This window comes from Macaca thibetana, chromosome 10, assembly GCF_024542745.1.
Source record: "Macaca thibetana thibetana isolate TM-01 chromosome 10, ASM2454274v1, whole genome shotgun sequence".
Taxonomy (NCBI): Eukaryota; Metazoa; Chordata; class Mammalia; order Primates; family Cercopithecidae; genus Macaca; species Macaca thibetana.
In genome coordinates, this window is record NC_065587.1 from 78,374,832 (window position 1) to 78,390,076 (window position 15,245).

General features: G+C 37.6%; 1 protein-coding gene across 3 annotated transcripts in view; it reads right to left on the reverse strand.

Moving 5' to 3' along the window:
- Positions 1-15,245, reverse strand: part of PAK5 (p21 (RAC1) activated kinase 5) — a 603,498-nt gene that overhangs the window by 163,802 nt on the left and 424,451 nt on the right. For all 3 annotated transcript variants that reach the window (XR_007717043.1, XM_050745056.1, XM_050745055.1), the window contains one exon: positions 4,805-4,954. The gene's annotated coding sequence lies outside the window, so the exon portion shown is untranslated. The remainder of the gene's footprint in view (positions 1-4,804; positions 4,955-15,245) is intronic.

A 15,245-nucleotide genomic window follows, 5' to 3' on the forward strand; every position in this document is an offset into this window, starting at 1 on the left:
GAGCTCAAGCCATCCACCTGCCTCAGCCTCCCAAAGTGCTGGGATTACAGGTATGAGCCACCAAGCCCAACCTACAAATATTTTTCTAAGATATAATCTTAACAATTTTGGTAACCCTATTACCACAATAGTCTGTACAATCAACCATTCATTCATCCATTGACCTAACTTTGTTCATCTTCCCATTTGCCTGTCACTTTTTCATAAACATATTATTCTGTCTGCAAGTTAACTTTTATTTTCCTGAATTCTGGTACATTTTACAGATTTCTTGTCTTTAATCCTCCTCTCTCTCCCTCACCATTAGATGCCTTAATTCCCAAGTAACCTGACAGCATTATGGAACACTATGTTCCCGTGTCTTTAAATACAAACTATCCTGCTTCCTTTCCTTCCCTTTCTGTTCCTTTCCCTTTCCTTCCCTTCCCTTCCCTTCCCTTCCCTCCCTTCCCTTCCCTTCCCTCCCCTCCCCTCCCCTCCCCTCCCCTCCCCTCCCCTCCCCTCCCCTCCCCTCCCTTTCCTTTCCTTTCCTTTCCTTTCCTTTCCTTTCCTTTCCTTTCCTTTCCTTTCCTTTCCTTTCCTTTCCTTTCCTTTCCTTTCCTTTCCTTTCCTTTCCTTTCCTTTCCTTTCCTTTCCTTTTCTATTTTCTTTTGAGACAGGGTCTTGCTCTGTTGTCTAGGCTGGAGTGCAGTGGTACGATCACAGCTTACTTCCTAGGCCCAAGTGATCCTCCCACCTCAGCCTCCCACCTCTCTGCTGGGATCACAGGCAGTGCCACCATGCTCAGCTAATTTACTTTATTTTTTTTGTAGAGATAGGGTCTATATTGCCCATGCTGGTCTCAAACTCCTGGGCTCAAGTGATCCTTCTACCTCAGCCTCTTAAAGTGCTGGGATTATAGGCATGAGCCATGGTGCCCAGCCCCTTCTTGCTTTAAATTCTCTTCCTATCTTATTTGGCTAGGGAATGCCTACTTACTCTGTAATCTTTTATCCAGATATTTTCTTCCTGGTAGATTGTTTGCAGTCTAGTTCTTCCCCTTCCTTTATCAATGTCCTTTTGCAATGTGACTTTGAACCTCTAACCAGGAGGTAGAGTCTATTTCCACATCCCTTAAATCTGAGCTGGCCTGTGAATTTCTTTGGTCTATATGTTGTAGAAGTGATTGTTCTGAGGCCAGGCCTTGAGCAGCCTTGCACACTTATACTTATTCTCTTGAATGAGTGATCCACATGGCTCAGTTGCCATTGAATAACTCTTAGTTAGCCTGCTGGAGAAGTGACTTTCCCTAGCCACATCCAGTCAATCACCAGACATGGGAGTAAAGCATCTGAGACTATTCAGCCCCAGCCAACCTGTCAGCAGACTACAGAGCAAACCTAGCTAAGATCAGCCAAGCTTAGTCCAAGTCAGTAGAAGTCCCCAGCTCACCCACAGGCTCATGATCAATAACACATGCTTATTATTTTAAGTCACTGAGTTATAGGGCTATTTGTTATACAGCAACAAGTGATACTCTCTTTCTTGATCATGTTCAATAGCTACAACATACTTCTAGTACAGCTCTTATAATACTATAGTTTTTTTTTTTTTTCTTTCTCTTCCATAAACACAGAACTCCTTGGGAACAAGGACAATTTTTGTTTTGTATCTCAGAATCTAAATAGTGCCTGCTGACTTTTTAATAGATGAGTGTCAGAAAAATATCAATGATTAATTAGTTAATTAAGGATTATAATGTTGTCTAAGCCAAGGGACTCTTTAGGAGGCAGACAAACCCAGGTTTGAATCCCAAACTTCAAATGTTACTTCAGACAATTTGGTTAACCTTGATAAGCCTTGTGTGGTCATCTCTAAATTAAAGACTGGAATAATATACATCCTGCAAGACTGTGATATTATATAGATATATAATCATGCATAAATATCTCCACCTGACACAGAGTGGATATCCAACAGATAAGAATTAAATGATAAAATGCATGTAGAGCATTTAATATAGGACTTGGCTTCTAGTTGCTCAATAAATGATAGCTCTATTCATATGATCATGATCATCACCATCATCTTTGTTGTCACTTCTTCTAGCAGAAACTGTAGGTGCTCTGTTCTCATCTCATTGGCAGTTATTATTGTTGTGCAAGTTGACCTGATGGTGACTTTCAATAGCAAACATCTGGGACTCTGCCTGAGGGCTTCGTCTGGCTGCTAGAGTTTTCTTGGTCTACACGTATGGTAAGTTACAAATACCAGGTAGTTAACACTCCATACCTCCACCTAAGGGAGCAACCCTTAGTTGAGATAGATGGGAGAAGATAGCTAAATACCCTAATTTCCATGCCCTTGGTTGGGATAAATCCAAGTTATGTTCTGTGCTGTATCCCAAAGTTATCTAATGTGATTATACCCCTCTTGATCACAGAAATGATAAGGCATCTTTTTTGTCTTCCTTTTTTCCTCTGTCTCACATCTGCACTACCCTACAAATGTATGCTGGCATCACCTCCGATTAAACACCACTCCATTTTTTTTTGTTTCACTCTCTGCTTCTGAACAAATCAACCTAAGGCACCATTACTCTTTCTAGTTTATGTTAGTCTTGTTGCTTCAGAATCCAATCATTTCTTAAGGAACTTTGACTTCCATGTGAAAGGCCTAGCCTCTTAATGATCTCCCCAGCTAATCAAAGATATTTATCTAGTCCAGTGGATGACAAGACTAATCACAGAATGGGGTATGTCGTATTTAGGTCTTCTGTTTTCATCCTGGCTCAATTCTCTAAGTATATGAGAAAAGGGTTAACTTGTGCACCGTGGGTAGCTCTTTGCAGATCTTGATGGGCACCTGGAAACATGGTATTGATTTTGGCCAAGTCAGAGGTGAAATGTACTAGCTAGTGATGTATAAGGTGCTGTGAAAAGTCTAAAACCCCACCAGCATCCTGTACCAGTTTGTCTATGCTGTTTATCAAAACTGTACTGATTGATGGTTTGCACCTGTTTACTTGTTAACAAAGTTTGCGTTTAGCTACCTGAGCTGTGTGGTACAAAATACCCCTCAGTAAGCTTGAGCCTTGGCTCTCCTGTGAACTTGTAGGGTCTCACGAGACTTTTTAATTATCCAGCACTGTATAATTGCTGCATTGGGGTTGTTTTCTAATGACCAAAATCTTTACAGAAGGATCTGGGGTGGAGGAAGGAAGAATTCCTGCACCATACAAGTTTAGAACCATTTCAGACAGTTATGAATATTGGAAAGCAAGCTGCACTTTGCTGAGATCTTAAAATACTGTTCAGTTGAGCTATCAAGAATAACTCTTCTGAGCACAGACTTTAGGGTTGTCCACCCTCCAACAGTAGCTGTTGGCTTCTTGCAAATTTGGACCTACAAGGTCATAGCATACATTTCTTTTCCTCCCTTCCCTCCCCTATGGACATTGCACAATGGTTACATAATCCAAGATGTGAAACCCTCACTGCACAGAGGATACGTTTCTCTGGTAACCATTGCTTAAATCCATATATTCTCATCTTTTTAAAGCACCAATTTGAAGTTGGATTTTAATTTTCCCTTCAACATTGCATCTATGAATAACCCAGTATGAAAGTTTTAATCTTGAAGTTATGCTTGACTGACCTAAGCCACTAGTCCTCAAAAAACTCTTGTTTCTCATCTAGAAGGACACCCTTCCCACAGGCTGCCTCTCAGTGTCTTGAGCAACAATGTTCTTAGAAGTCAGGAGCCATCCAGGAAGCAGGAGAAGAGCTACAAACGCATCTGGAATGCTCAAGTCTCTGAGTGTTACAAGATAACCCACCTAGAATATGAGATTTCAGGGCAGAATTTTCTTTATTTTCACAATTTGACATCAACACCCTCTAAGTTTCAGAAGCAGGCCACAGACATATACATCATAAACAGTTCTTTGAAATAGCAGAATAAATTATAATCTGACTATTGTGTATTAAAACACCAATAGACAGCATACCCTGCATATGGAAATTAGAATTATATTTGGAGATTCATAAGGAGCTTGGGTGGTCATCTATGCCCAAATACCTTTCAAATTCATCCATCTCCATTGCCACATCCCTAAGCCAAGTCAGCAGTATCTTTTATGTGGGTAAGAGCACCCTGTTTTCAGCTCCTGCAACTCCATTCATACTAGTTGGCTATAATAAAGAAGAATGGCCTTTAAAAAATATAAATTCTTTCATTCACCTGCTAATGACTCTCCAATAACTTCCATCTTTATTAAAATAAAACGAAGACACTTTCCCACATCTAAACAGCTCTCAAGCTTCATCTCGTACATCCTGCTTCTCCAAAGCCCCTCTCTTAAAGTGATATTGGCCTGGTTTCCAAACCTTGAATATATCCACATGTATCCTGGTTCGTGACACATGGAAGGTATGATCTTCAAACCCTACTCAGCTGGATTTTTTCTATCACTCAGTGCTCAGCTCAAATTCTCTAAGTGTTCTGCTCTGACACTCAAACTAAAGTAGTCCCTCATCCCTTATCTCATTAACCTGCTTGTCGTGTTCATAAACATTATCAATGGTTGTCAGTTTCCTTTTCATTTATTTACTTACCCTTTCCACTGAAATCACTGGAATGTCAGTTTCTGCAAGGTCATAAGCTTGCCCTTTTAGTTTCCAGTGCCTACAATAGTTTGCAGGCCTATAGTAGTCACCCAGAGAATATTGTTGAATCAATACATGCATGTTTCCGTGTTTTTAGTACTGTTTAATTTAAAATACATTTTAAAAGGACAAAACCATAAGGTAATTTATTCCCCTACCTTTATATGATGGCTGTGGATGAATTAAAGACTCCAGAGGAGTGTGGCTATTTCTATTCTGCAGCTTTTCGTTGGTGCTTGTCAGTCTTCTTCATTTTTTCTCAGTGTTCATTTTGGCAAGAGGTGGAAGCATTTCACCACAATGTATTTCTGTAACAATATAGTACCAAAATGACTCAGAACCCCACTAACATTATGCTGTGCTTAAAAATAAACAAAACATATAGCCACATTTACTTTACATTCTCCCACATGCAGTGCATTCTTTTTTACTGTTTCTGTCATTTTCTCAGGCATGCAGCTACGGATCTGTATATTATTACCTGGATACCTCAGGGAGGATTAGACTCCTCTTAGTACCTTGCTGCATCTGTACCACAGCATTTTCTCCACTATGAATAATTATTCTATCACAAATCCATCTCTCCAATAGATGGCGAACCTTGTTTGCTCCCTGAATCTCTGGGGCCTAGCCCACTAACTGGTAATCATACATTTTCAATACAGTCAATTCTTGATATTTGCAGTAGTTATGATTATGAAGTCACCACAAACACTAAGTTAGCAAATACTGAAGCATTGTTCCTAGGAGAAATAGAGGGTTAGGTTTCTGCAAGTCTCTGGCTCCAATATTTTTGTCAAATAATCAATACATAACTTTGTTTTATGTGTGTCAGTGTGTATACATATTATTGATTTATTAAGATGGAACTCACAATCAACAGCACTGTAGCTTATGCCTCAACAAAGATTTTCTAACACATGTGTTTTCTCCATAAGGCACGTGACAGCCTATTGTGCTTAGGAACATGAGACAGCATGTCAGCCCCACACTATGGGGCCATTTCAAACCATGGAATCACCAACATTAAGCACAAAAATGTAAAAGCTATGAGAAGGTAAATCTGTAAATATGAAATCACAAATAATGAGAATCAACTATATACATATTGGCTGAATCACAGTTATATGAGGATTATACAAATTCCCAACCTTGTTTATGGTTCAGCATACCCCTGCCATTTAAATGAGTAAATAATAAATATTATAGTTAGGGTAGAAAGGGACTACATACAGATTTTACATTCTTCATGAAAGACCCAGGAACCGAAAGCAAATATTATTTCTTATATTCTCTGTTGTCCTATTAAAAACACAAATTCCAGCAATCCTAACAAAATATTATTAACATTAATTGCAGAAATAGAAAAAGGAATCCTAAAATTCATGCAGAAACACAAAAGACTCCAAATAACTAAAGCAATCCTGAGCATAAAGAATAAAACTGGAGGCATTCAAGTACTTGATTTCAGATTATACTACAAAGTTACAGTAACCAAACCAACATGGTACTGGCATGAAAACAGACAAGCCAATGAATAGAACAGAATAAAAGTCACGGAAATAAATCCACACACTTACAGGCAACTAATTTTGACAAAGGCTCCACGAACATACATTGGGGAAAGGACAGTCTCTTTAATAAACGATGCTAGGAAAACTGGATATACATATACAGAAAAGTGAAACTAGACCCTTCTCTCTCACTATATGCAAAAATCAACTTAAAATTGATTAAAGACTTAAATGTAAAATCTAAACTATGAAACTACTAGAAGAAAACATTGAAGAAACATTACAAGGCATTGGTCTAGGCAAAGATTTTTGGGGTAAGACCTCAAAAGAACAGGCAACAAAAACAAAAGTAGACAAATGGGATTACATCAAGCTAAAAAACTTCTGAACAGCAAAGGAAACAATTGACGAAGTGAAGAGACAATCTACAGTATGGGAGAAAATATTTGCAAACCATCCAAATAATAATAATCCAATTAAAAATGGACAAAAGACCCAAATAGACATTTCTCAAAAGAAGACATACAAATGTCCAACAGGTGTTTGAAAAAATGCTCAACATCACTAATCATCAGGGAAATGCAAATCAAAACCACAATGAGATATTATCTCGATCCAGTTAGAATGGCTATTATCAAAAAGAAAAAAAAGTAACAAATGCTGGCAAGGATGCAGAGAGAGGGAAATACTTGTATGTTGTTGGTGGGAATGTAAAGTAATACAGCCATTATGGAAAACGGCATGGAGGTTTCTCAAAAAACTAAAAATAGAACTACCATACAATCCAGCAATCTCACTGCTGAGTATATATCAAAAGAAAGGAAATCAATGTATTGAATAGATATCTCCACATCCATGTTTATTTCAGTGCTATTCATAATAGCCAAGATATGGAATCAACCTAAGTTTCCATCACTGAAAGAATGGATAAAGAAAATATGGTATATGTATACATTTAAATACTATTCAACCATAAAAAGAAATTAATTTCTGTCATTGGCAGCAATATGGATGGAACTGCAGGTTATTACATTAAGTGAAACAAGCCAGGCAAAGAAAATGTTCTCACTCACACATGGGAGCTAAAAAAATGTAGACCTCATGGAGGTAGATGGTAGAATTATGACTTCCAGAGACTGGAAAGGAAAGTAGGGAGCAAGAGAAATGAGAAGAAGTTGATTAAAGAGTATAAAAATACAGTTAGATAGAAGGGATAAGTTCTAATACTTGGGAGTGCCGTAGGAAAATTACAGTTAACAGTAATTTACTGTATATTTCAAAATAACTAGAAGAGAAGAATTGTAATGTTCCCAATACAAAGAAAAGATAAATGTTTGAGGTGATGGATATCTCAATTGCCTTGAGTTTATTTTCACATTGTATACACATATCAAAACATCACATATATCCCCAAAATATGTACAATTATGACATATCTATAAAAAAATGAAATTCCAGAGTCCAGGTATTTTCTTCTGCATGATATTAATTATTGCTCCTCCAATTTTCAGACAAGTTCAAAGAAAATTTCCCTGAAAATAATTATAGGTTAATAGTTTGCCTTGTCCGTTATAGGTCAACCTAAATTCCTACAAAATTGCTCCATTTTTCTCTTTGGATAAGAATAAGAAATACCAGCTTTTATTTCATTATATACACCAGTTAACTGCAAGTACAGAAGGTTCATACTTAGTTCCTTGTATTTTCTGTAAAAATGCAAGTACTCTGTGAGAGGTACAATGGAGGGATCACACTTTACATGTCTATTTTCCAGTGCATTTGAAAAATGTTTAAGGCCCCCTTAGAAATATTTTCCAATTTAGTTTACTTCTCAGTATTTTAAAATAATTACCTTTAACATTGAGTTACTTGTACTTCATAGAAAGTAATTTGTTGCTAAAATTATCTTCTCAAAAACATGCTCTGTGTTTTAAACTATTATCGCTAGGATCTGTAGGGCTTAGTAAAAAGCAATGCCTTACACAGGCAATGAGAAATTCTAGAAGGATGGTTCAGACAGCTGCTTTTAAATTAATTCAAAATAGGCTAAAATACAAGTAGATGTAATTTCTTTTCTGTATCTTTCGATACCCCATTCAAATAGTTTAGAGTATCAGCAGACAAGTCACCTTGTCAAGGAATGCAATTTTAAAATTGATATAATCGTGTGGGTCTACTGCATAATGATAAGATAATTCAACATATTTGACAGAAGTAATACTTTGATCCAGAAAAATAAAACTAAATGCATTTTGTAAATTTCTGTATTTTGTTAGCATCATTATATTACATTTTCTATATAACCATTTTGAGTTTATTTTCTAAGAATTCGCACTACTTTTAATTTTCTATTTACACTACAAATAGCCAAATTAATCAAAGAAATATTAGATATCATAAAATTACGTTAAGACATTCTCAAATCATCACTAAAACTCTCCTCTCATATTTCTTCCTCTTAAAACTTGCCATTAAGAAGCCCTTACCCATATACCTCTGCTAAAGCCATATTACCATTACTGACTTAAAAAGCAATCTGGGGTCTGGGTGTGGTGGCTCACCCTGTAATCCCAGCACTTTGGAAGGCAGCGGCAAGCTGATCACTTGAGCTCATGAATTTGAGACCAGCCTGAGTAACATGGCAAAATCCCGCCTCCACAAAAAATACAAAAATGAGCTGGGTGTGGTGGTGCACGCCTATAGTCCCAGCTACTTGGGAGGGCTGGGGTAGGGGGATGGCTTGAGCCTGAGAGATAGAGGTTGCACTGAGCTGAGATTACACCACTGTACTCCAGCCTGGGTGACAGAGCCAGACCTTATCTCAAAAAAAAAAAAAAAAAAAAAAAAGAAAGAAATCTGAATGCTGAATGTTAGTAGACTATGTTCAGACAACAGCTATACCATTCTGAACATGTTGATAATGCACATTTTAACAAAAGGTACAGATGTCAATTAAATTTAGTATTTGCATTTCCAACCTTCAAGAGTAAGGAGTTGGCTTTGTATCCACAGACTGGCTCCACCTTTTACTAGCTGCACGATTTGAGGCAATTTATTATTCCCTGAGATTATTTACTCATCTGAAAGATGGAGATGAATACAATTTCCTATAAAATAGCCTACACAGAGTACCTGGCCAATAATGAATAGTAAAAAAAATTAGTGTGCATTTTTTACCAAGTACAAAACCACTCCAAGCAGCATTTTAGTCACTGAATTTAGCTCTTCAAGCCAAAAATCAATGGCCTGATATCTGTGAATAATTTGAAAAAGAAACAAGCAAACAATCCTAAATGTCCTAGCTTACCCACATTTTGACTTACATGTAAGATAAGCATCTCTATGGTTTGATATGTGTGTGTATGTTATAAAAAGGGGTACACCCATCAGAGAAGCATAACTAAGCTTTCACATAAGTTTATGCCACTTTGTTTTTGTTTTCTTGTTTTGTTTTGTTTTTGAGACCAAGGAACAAGTCTCACTCTGTTGCCCAGGCTGGAGTGCTGTGGCACCATTTTGGCTCACTGCAACCTCCACCTCCCAGGTTCAAGTGATTCTCCTGCCTCAGCCTCCCGAGTAGCTGGGATTACTGGTGCCTGCCACCATGCTTGGCTAATTTTTGTATTTTTAGTAGAGACAGGGTTCCACCATGTTGGCCAGGCTGGTCTCGAATTCCTTACCTCAGGTGATACACCTGCCTCGGCCTCCCAAAGTGCTGGGATTACAGGCCTGAGCCACCGTGCCCAGCCACCATTTTGTACTTTATTTACACAGATTCTCTGGACATTTTACTCCTATATTGGGGATGTTGGCCATCAGATGCTCATTCATAATATACCTTCAAAACATATGGCACCCGACTCTGAGATATGAATATACAATTAGGCACATTGGTAAGTGACCAATATAAATAATATATTCATATCTCAGAGTTAATGAACCTTCTTCTGTTTTATATACAATAGAACTTTAGAGTTTTAAAACTCTAAAATTTAAACTTTAAAATTTTTAAACTCTAAAATTCTATTGTATATAAAACAGTAGGAAGATTTACTATCAGCTCTACTAGTATAAACAGTCTCTGCATTCTTTTTTCCCCTCCTGACATTCAAGGATGGCAGCCCCTTATGCAAATACATTTCAAGGTAATTTAGAGACAGGAAGGGTTCCATTAGATCTGCAATTTTAGAAAAGCTGGTGTATTACTCACCCTTTCATCCACTTTTCCTTATATCCAGAGATGCAATTTTGTGAGTAGTAGGTTTGATACGTGGTCTGTGCCATTATGTTAGGAAAATAGGACTTTGTCCTCCCCTCAAGGAGAATGGGCTCAAGACCTTGCCCTCATTAATATTGAGTTCTGGCCAAATAAACTCCAGTGGGTTATGAAATCATGAAAGATGCTAAATCCCATTGAGTTAAAACATTCCAACAACTCTGAGACATTAGAGTAAGAGGAGAAAAAGAAGAAACTGAATTGAGAAAACTCAACATATAACATATTTTTTAACCTATTGTCTTTACTAGGATAGAACCTTTCCAAAAAAAAAATCCACTATGGATCATCCTTCTTAGAAATATGTCTTCATCACTCTGCCAGTTTTTCTGTGTGTATACTTTATAACATGGATAATTTTAACACTTTCAGTTAGATGCTGCATTCCTCATCCAGTAGGTGAACTCCAAGTACACAAAAGGGTTCCATTACCGGATTTGACAGTGTAAAAGCCAAGCAGAAAACAAGCTGGCAGAGACAGTTTAATATAAACCTCCTCTGAGGATTTGAAAACAACATCACATTTGTTTCCTGCTACTCATCTGCCCCTCTGTGATCTTTGTCTCTATATACGATAAAATATTTATAGCCAGAGCTCAGCATCTTTTCCTTCACTGTTGGAATAAGGTATGTTCTGCATCCAGAGGAGAAAGCAACATAATAGAAACTCTAAAAATTTGAATAACTTTTGGTATGTAGAAAACCTAACCCACTCACAAATGGATTTTCTTTCATTCAAAACAAGAACCCTGTGACATATGGGACTGCATTTTTGCAGAAATTATCTATGTGTTTGTCAATTGCAGGAAATCCCCTGTAGAGAAAGTTCTCAGAGCATACAGAACTATAGGCTGTTTTGGGATTTCCCCAAATACAAATTGGGCACTATTTTATTTTTCTTTTCAGCTAATAATAAAACTCAGTTTTTGAAAACATCCTCACCTTTTTCTACAGAAAAATACCTGGTTTGAGTTTCTGGCCTCTTTGAGACATTTCCCTTGAGACAATAGAAATATTGAGCTTTCTAGGACTATGAACTATAATATTCTCACATTACTACTCTTTTTTTTTTTCCATCTAGAGAGCAGTTTATAATGTGTTGGTTTTTATTTTTGGAGTAACTCTTCTTTACACTGAAAAGTCAAGTGAACAATTATGTTTAGATGTATTGGTTTTTCTGCTCCAATAGAAAAAGCACTTAAAGCCTGTGTTAACTAGATGACCCAGGTTCTAGCCCATTGTACTTGCCTTTTAAATTTAATTGACTAAACTGGTCTGTCTCTGGGCTTCCTCATCCTAAAACCAATGTAATAACAGCATGTACTTCCTCCATAACACCTACTAACACAATTTTCAGAGGATTAAATACAATGATGTGTGTGCGAGAACTTTAGATACTCCAAGGTACTACACAACATTAGGTTTAGAAAGCTATTTTAATTCCTGTGTTTAAGTTATACGGAAATTAACTTAAATTTAATCTGACACCTAAAATGGTAAAAGGTAACAGTTTAAAGCTGCATCGTAATGTCTTGGAAGTGTGTGAATTCGCTAACCTTCACTTCAGTGAATCTGCACCTGTCCAAGCTGATCCTGCTGAGTTTAGATTTCCTAAGACAAAAGATGAGATGGGAGAAGAGTGGTGACAGAGTTATACAGAGATAAATGTGCTACTAGAAAGTGAGTTTTTCATCATCACTCTCCTTCTTTTTTATTTTTATTATTATACTTTAAGTTCGAGGATACATGTGCACAACGTGCAGGTATGTTACATATGTATACATGTGCCATGTTGGTGTGCTGCAGCCATTAATTCGTCATTTACATTAGGTATATCTCCTAATGCTATCCCTGCCCCCTCCCCTCACCCCATGACAGGCCCCAGTGTGTGATGTTCCCCTTCCTGTGTCCAAGTGTTCTCCTTGTTCAATTCCCTCCTATAAGTGAGAACATATGGTGTTTGGTTTTTGTGATAGTTTGCTGAGAATGATGGTTTCCAGCTTCATCCATGTCCCTACAAAGGAAATTAATTTATCCTTTTCTATGGCTGCATAGTATTCCATGGTGTATATGTGCCACATTTTCTTAATCCAGTCTATCATTGATGGATATATGAGTTGGTTCCAAGTGTTTGCTATTGTGAATAGTGCCGCAATAAACATACATGTGCATATGTCTTTATAGCAGCATGATTTATAACACTTTGGGTATATACCCAGTAATGGGATGCCTAGGTCAAATGGTATTTCTAGTTCTAGATCCTTAAGGAATCGCCACACTGTCTTCCACAATGGTTGAATTAGTTTACAGTCCCATCAACAGTGTGAAAGTGTTCCTATTTCTCCACATCCTCTCCAGCACCTGTTATTTCCTGACTTTTTAATGATTGCCATTCTAACTGGTGTGAGTTGGTATCTCATTGTGGTTTTGATTTGCATTTCTCTGATGACCAGTGATGATGAACATTATTTCATGTGTCTGTTGGCTGCATAAATGTCTTCTTTTGAGAAGTGTCTGTTCATATCCTTTGCCCACTTTTTGATGGGGTTGTTTTTTCTTGAAAGTTTGTTTGAGTTCCTTGTAGATTCTGAATATTAGCCCTTTGTCAGATGAGTAGATTGCAAAAATTTTCTCCCATTCTGTAGGTTGCCTGTTCACTCTGATCATAGTTTCTTTTGCTGTGCAGAAGCTCTTTAGTTTAATTAGATCCCATTTGCAAATTTTGGCTTTTGTTGCCATTGCTTTTGGTGTTTTAGACATGAAGTCCTTGCCCATGCCTATGTCCTGAATGGTGTTGCCTAGGTTTTCTTCTAGGGTTTTTATGGTTTTAGATCTAACATTTAAGTCTTTAATCTATCTTGAATTAATATTTGTATAAGGTGTGAGGAAGGGATCCAGTTTCAGCTTTCTACTTATGGCTAGTCAGTTTTCCCAGCACCATTTATTAACTAGGGAATCCTTCCCCATTTTTTGTTTTTGTCAGGTTTGTCAAAGACCAGATGGTTGTAGATGTGTGGTATTATTTCTGAGGGCTCTGTGCTGTTCCATTGGTCTATATCTCTGTTTTGGTACCAGTACCATGCTGTTTTGGTTACTGTAGCCTTGTGGTATAGATTGAAGTCAGGGAGCGTGATGCCTCAAGCTTTGTTCTTTTGGCTTAGGACTATCTTGCCAATGCGGGCTCCTTTTTGGTTGCATATGAACTTTAAAGTAGTTTTTTTCCAATTCTGTGAAGAAAGTCATTGGTAGCTTGATGGGGATGGCATTGAATCTATAAATTACCTTGGGCAGTATGGCCATGTTCAGGATATTAATTCTTCCTATCCATGAGCATGGAATGTTCTTCCATTTGTTTGTGTCCTCTTTTATTTTGTTGAGCAGTGGTTTGTAGTTCTCCTTGAAGAGGTCCTTCACATCCCTTTAAGTTGGATTCCTAGGTATTTCATTCTCTTTGAAGCAATTGCAAATGGCAGTGCACTCATGGGTTAGCTCTCTGTTGGTCTGTTATTGGTGTAGAAGAATGCTTATGATTTTGGCACATTGATTTTGTATCCCGAGACTTTGCTGAAGTTACTTATCAGCGTAAGGAGAATTTGGGCTGAGACAATGGGGTTTTCTAAATATACAAACAGGGACAATTTGACTTTCTCTTTTCCTAATTGAATACCCTTTATTTCTTTCTCATGCCTGATTGCCCTGGCCAGAACTTCCAACACTATGTTGAATAGGAGTGGTGGAAGAGGGCATCCCTGTCTTGTGCCAGTTTTCAAAGGGAATCCCTGTCTTGTGCCAGTTTTCAAAGGGAATGCTTGCAGGTTTTGCCCATTCAGTATGATATGGGCTGTGGGTTTGTCATAAATAGCTCTTATTATTTTGAGATACGTCCCATCAATACCTAATTAATTGAGAGTTTTTAGCATGAAGGGCTGTTGAATTTTGTCAAAGGCCTTTTCTGCATCTATTGAGATAATCATGCGGTTTTTGTCTTTGTTTATATGCTAGATTACGTTTACTGATTTGCATATGTTGAACCAGCCTTCTATCCCAGGGATGAAGCCCAGTTGATCATAGTGGATAAGCTTTTTGATGTGCTGTTGAATTCGGTTTGCAGTATTTTATTGAGAATTTTTGCATCAATGTTCATCAGGGATATTGGCCTAAAATTCTCTTTTTGTGTTGTGCCTCTGCAAGGCTTTGGTATCAGGGAGATGCTGGCCTCATAAAATGAGTTAGGGAGGATTCCCTCTTTTTCTATTGATTGGAATAGTTTCAGAAGGAATGGTACCAGCTCCTCCTTGTACCTCTGGTAGAATTTGCCCATGAATCCGTCTGGTCCTGGACTTTTTTTGGTTGGTAGGCTATTAATTATTGCCTCAATTTCAGAGCCTGTTATTGGTCTATTCAGGGATTCAACTTCTTCCTGGTTTAGTCTCAGGAGTCTTGGCTTCAAAGAATGTCTTTATTTCTGCCTTCATTTCATTATGTACCCAGTGGTCATTCAGGAGCAGGTTGTTGAGTTTCCATGGAGTTGAACAGTTTTGAATGAGTTTCTTAATCCTGAGTTCTAGGTTGATTGCACTGTGGTCTGAGAGACAGTTTGTTATAATTTCTGTTCTTCTACATTTGCTAAGGAGTGCTTTACCTCCAACTATGTGGTCAATTTTGGAATAAGTGTGATGTGGTGCTGAGAAGACTGTATATTCATTCATTTGGGGTGGAGAATTCTGTAGATGTCTATTAGGTCCACTTGGTGCAGAGCTGAGTTCAATTCCTGGATATCCTTGTTAACTTTCTATCTCATTGATCTGT